Source organism: Nicotiana tomentosiformis, chromosome 8 (genome assembly GCF_000390325.3).
Source record: "Nicotiana tomentosiformis chromosome 8, ASM39032v3, whole genome shotgun sequence".
NCBI lineage: Eukaryota > Viridiplantae > Streptophyta > Magnoliopsida > Solanales > Solanaceae > Nicotiana > Nicotiana tomentosiformis.
In genome coordinates this window covers 7392003-7398120 of record NC_090819.1, presented here as the reverse complement: position 1 = coordinate 7398120, position 6118 = coordinate 7392003, and positions in this window count along the sequence as shown.

Genomic DNA, 6118 nt, shown 5'->3' with positions numbered 1-6118 from the left:
AACTTTTGGCACGTTCGAGGATGAACGTATGTTTAAGTGGGGGAGAATGTAACGACCCGACCGGTCGTTTTGAGTATCATAGCCCCGTTCCCCATTTACTGCTCAATTTATGCCTTACAGTTGATTTATAACTTATCGGGTTAGTTGGTTTGGGTCCGGAAGGATTTCGGAGTGAAATGAGATACTTACTCGCATAATTAAAATTTTAAGTTGAAAAAGTTGACTGGATATTTTCTTATGTGTAAATGACCTCGGAATTGAATTCCAATGATAAAAATAGCTCCGTTTGGTGATTTTGGACTTAGGAGCGTGTCCAAAAAATTATTTGGAGGTCCGTAGTAGAATTAGGCTTGAAATGCCGAAAGTTGATTTTTGGAAAGTTTGACCGGGGGTTGACTTTTTTGATATCGGGGTCGGAATTTAATTCTGAAAATTTTAATAGGTCCGTTATGTCAATTATGACTTTTGTGCAAAATTTGAAGTCATTCAGGATTGATTTGATGTATTTCGGCACAAGATATAGAATTTGAAAGTTTAAAGTTCATAGATTTTGATTTGAGGTGCGATTCATCGTTTTGATGTTATTTGAGGTGATTTGAGGATTCGGCTAAGTTCGTATGATATTTTAGGACATGTTGGTGTATTTGGTTTAGGTCCCGGGGGCCTCGGATAAGTTTCGGATGGTTAACGGGTTGAACTTTGGACTTAGAACTCTACCGGAATTTTTCTGATGCACCATCTGGTTTCCTTCATCGCATTCGTGAGTGGAGCCTCGCGTTCGCTAAGAGGAACTGAGAGGCTGGCAATATTTTCTCTTCACATTCGCAAAGAGAAGAACGCGTTCACGAAGGATGGATTGGGTGTGCATCGCGAACGCGAGAGGTGTTACGCGTTCGCGAAGAAGAGAGGAAGCAGCTGAGGACCCCAGGTTGAGGACCCCAGGGGGAACGAAGCATCGCGTTTGAGATTGGTTGAACGTGTTCGCGCAGAAGGCATTGAGGCAGAGGCACTTTGTGCTTCACGAACGCGAGGGTTATGTCGCGTTCGCGGAAGAGGAATTTGGACGGGAACCATTTTGTGATTCGCGAACGCGAGGCACTGACCGCATTCGCGAAGAAGAAAAGCCTGGGCAGTGAGTTTAAGTTCTGAAAATGGGACTTCGTCCCATTTTCCATTTTGATGGATTGGAGCTCGGGAAGAGGCAATTTTTGGGAGTTTTTCAAGAAAAATAACGTGGTAAGAGTTCTTAATTCAATATTGGTTAAATTACCCGAATCCATGGTTGTTTTTAACATTTAATTGGTGAATTAAGTTGAAAATTTGAGAAAACTCTCTTGGTTTAATTTGGAGATTTGAAGGTCGAGTTGATGTCAGATTTGAGTAAAATTTGTATGGATGGACTCATGGTTGAATGGGCGTTCATATTTTGTAACTTTTGTCGGATTCCGAGACGTGAGCCCCACGGGTGATTTTTGAGTGTAATTTCGGATTTTGTGAAAAAAAATTAGTATTTTGATATGGAATAAATTCCTATAATTTGGGTTGACTGAATCAAATTAATTGTGACTAAATTCGAGTCGTTCGGAAGTTGCTACGCGCAGAATGGAATTTCTGAAGCATTGTTTAGCTTGCTCGATATTGGATTCGGCTTGTTCGAGGTAAGTAACTCTTCTAATCTTGGAGTTGAGAGTATGAACCATGAATATACGTATTATGTGAATTGTTTGGAGGTGATATACATGCTAGGTGGCAGGCGTGTGGGCGTACACCATAGAAATTGTGACGTAATTGTTTCGTGGAATTTTGTAGTCAAATAATTTTGGCATTTTTCATGCAGTTTTATGTGTTAAAGAAATTGAACTGAGAATCATATTAAAAATCATGTTGAGGCTATGTGTCAGTATTATTGGGACCCACAAAGGTCATATTGCTGTGAATTATTTATTTTAAATTGAAAATTCATACGCAGTCATATTCATTTCATTGCATATCATATCTCAGTCTCTGTTGTTATTTATTGATACATCATATCATCATTTTTGGGCTGATTTTAATGACATTGTGAGCCCGATAGACTGGAGAGATTGATGATTAAGTGAGGCCGAGGGCCTAATTGTGAGGATAATTATGGGATGAAAGTAGGCCAGGCTGGCTTATTATAGCACGTGAGTTATCTATGCGGATCCAGATATTATTATAGCACGTAAGTTGTCCGTGCGGATCCAGATATTATTATAGTACGTGAGTTGTTCGTGCAGCATGTGAGTTGTCCGTGCGGATCCAAATATTGATATTATAGCACGTGAGTTGTTCGTGCAACACGTGAGTTGTTCGTGCAGATTATAGCGCTTGGGTTGAAGGAGCCCCTCCGTAGTCTGTACACACCCCCAGTGAGCGCAGGTACCTAGTGAGTGCGAGTGCCGAGTGCGAGTGCCAAGCGATTGAGAGTACTGAGTGATTGGGAGGACTAAGTGATTGGGAGGACTGAGTGACTGTGAGGACTGAGTGACAGGGAGGACTGAGTGAAATGATACTCTGAGAGTATGCATATGATTTTATCACCGAGTTGCATCGCATTGACATGCACACATGATATATATGCATATAGATTATTTTTCTCATGTTGTACAGTATCACATCATTCATGATTTTCCATACATGTTGACAGATGGGCATAGTGATGCATTTGTTTTTATACGGGTTATCTGGAAAGAAAACTAAACATCTCATTTATTATTGAAAGGATTTTGGAAAAATTATTGTTTTCAAACTTATTCATATTTTTGGCAGCTTCAGTAAATTATTTGGGTTTTAACTGATGTACTTGAAAGGAAGAACTATTTTTAGAAATCATGATTAACTGAGCATTTTATCTCTGAGTTAGTTCTTGTATTATTTGCTTTACGTTGTTATGGATTGTTGTGGATTATTGATTTTGGACCCGACCTTGGTAAAAGCTCGTCATTATTTTCAACCTAATGTTAAGTTTGTTACTTATTGAGTACATGTGGTCGGTTGTACTCATACTACACTTCTGCACCTTGCGTGCAGATATTGGCTGTTGATGTTGCTGTATTCGATGGGAGCTGGATCTGAAGATGTACCTGCATTCCGGTTGTAGCTGCCTCTTGTTCATGGTAGCCTTAGATTTATAACAATCTGTTCATGTACATTTCAAACAGATGATGTATTATTTCATACTAATTTTGTAAATTCTATTCTTAGAAGCTCATGATTTGTACTGCCGGTTCTTGGGGAATGTATAAGGTTAAGATAATTATTTGCTTAAATTGCTTTATTAATCGATATTGGAATTGGTTAATAGTTAAGTGGCTTATCTAGCGGGTGGGTTAGGTGATATCACGACTAGTCGAATTTTTAGCTGTGACATAAATTTAATCATGAAACTATATAGTTAGATAGGATTCGTAGTTACCAAATCTCCTCGTAATTAAATCTCAATAGTAAGGATAATTAAAAAACAAACAAAAAAGCTAAGTGAAAATAAGAAGTGATATTATGTGGGGCAACGCATCCACTAAGTCACATGCCACCGAAATTTGATGCAAGTCAAAGGACAAATAAAAGACCTCATAATTTTGGAGCTTTCAGAAGTATCCAAACTGAAACTATGATAGTGATTTCAATTATCACAAACTACACTATTATCTCCGGTTTCAAAATAAAAAAATTTAGTTGTCTTTGAAATTATAAATATTAAGAAAATAATTAATTGACTATTCACTAATATTAGTAAAATAGTTAAATAACTCTTGTTCAGTGTTTATTTTTGTAGTAGCTGAAACTTTACACTTCAAAACGAAAGCTATCCAAATTTTCGGTGATGAAGACCGTATAATAAGGCTTTTTCTATAAATGTGTTTGCCTATATAATTCGGGGAAAAAAATTTAAATAAGGTAAAATTGTATAATTGAAATAGAACTCTAACTAAAGGAATAGAAAGCGCTCGAAATAAGAAATTCTCCTAAACCTTAAAGTTGTAGAATAAGTTAAAAGGACTCCTAAAAACCGAAAAGAATTGCAATTTTTGCCTTATGTGTGGTTTAAATATGTGTAGTTTAAATAGGAAAAGAATTCTACCCTCAGGTGATTTACAATTATATCCTCAAATTTATAAAAATATTTAAGGTTATAAAAGTCGATTAATATTTCGAGGATATTTTAGTTGTTCAACATTTAGCATAAATTATTCGTGCTTTTATAAAAATAAAAAATATATAGATAGATACTATGAACGTTGGTATTATTAGTGTTCACGAAGTATATGCCTAAGCATATAAATAATATGATTCAATACTATAGAGGACCACGATTTCATAGCAAATTCGAAAATATTAAACTTATGAAAAATACATATCTCAAGAGATTTAGACTCAACTTTCATCTAATTAGTCAATCTATAAATATTTAATACCCTTCTTATATATGTGTTGCTCTAGTGGTGAGCACCCTCCACTTCCAATTAAGAGATTGTGAGTTCGAGTTACCCCAAGAGCAAGGTGGGGAGTTCTTGGAGGGAGGGAGCCGAGGGTCTATCGGAAACAGCCTCTCTACCCCAGGGTAGAGGTAAGGTATGCGTACACACTACCCTCCCCAGACCCCACTAATGAAATTATACTGGGTTGTTGTTGTTATATATGGGTAAGACAATTTATTTTAAATAATTTCCTATGTGGTCCTAAGGCATAAACATGATAAGGATACAAGTTTTAGTATTTTCATAAAACGAGTAAATGCAGGTAGAGAATTTTTAGATATTGGTAAACTATCATACACAAATTTTATGTACCTCTCAATCGAACAGTACTCCTACAATGTTTTTGTACAATGAAGCAAATTGGATAAAGAACCATTAGAGCAAATCTACACCCATAAACATGATTAATATTTATTATTTTGAAACTTTCAATGATTTACTAATTTTATTTTATAACACAAATATATTTTTTTGAATATTATTTATGTTATTTTTAGAAAATTGATTCTCGTCAATACGGGATACATGTCCAACGTGTGTTCACTACGACTTGTTATAAAAAACATTTCTTAGAATTGACATATCTATCAGTGGCGATCTAGCATTATTGTTGTATTCATTTGAGCTCATAACTTTTAAGTTACGTTTAAATTTATCAATAACACAAAAAAGGTGATGTTCAGTGGTTGAATCTGAGTCCTGAACTCATAAAATTAAAATTTTGAATCTGCACTGAAAAATAAAAATTAAAACTTTGAGTCTGAACTGACAAATAAAAATTAAAATCTTGAATCTGAAGTTGCGCACTGTAGCACTTTCAGCCCGCATGATTGCACATGCCAAGGAACAGTTACTTGCTAGACCCCCCCCCCCCCCCCCCAAATGAAATTGAACATGTGCATTTATTCGCATTAGGTATACATAAAAGGGAAATTGTCATCGGGTGACAACATATAATAGGAATTGGCAAACTTTTAGCCTTAGATTACATTTGACATAGGCATCTTGTGATGACTCAAAAATGTCATCTTTAATTTAAATATTCATTTATATGTTTTATGAAGATGTTGGGAGCTTACCTGCTATGAGTTACGTATCACCTGAATAGTTGATGTTAATGTCGTTCATTTTCTAAAAATATATTGCTTATGAAGCCATTGTGAGTATTGTTTTCATGTTATGTTACGTTGATTGGATTATGTATGTGTTGTTAGGATTGGTTTCTGGGATTCTCTGGTCGGTGGATAGGCCCAGTTACAAAGGAAACTCTAACGAAATTTTTGGAAATTTTGGGAGTTAGTAAAATTCAGAAAATTAAAATGTGCGAAAGAAGATATAAGTTATGTTATGTGTTTGGGAGCGGACTCTACTTCTCATTCGAGGACTATTAACATGATCGACACCTATTGGATATGATAATAAGTGTACGAGGTATATTATAAGTGATATGGGATCTAAGGAAAATCATAATTCTAAGCCAAGTTGGAAAATTTAGAATCTTAAATTTGGTTATAAAGCGAGGTAAGTGTCGTGGTTAACCTTGACTTGAGGGAATAGAACCCTTAAATTATTTGTTATGTGAAATGCATGTGAACGACGTATAGGCGAGGTGACGAGTG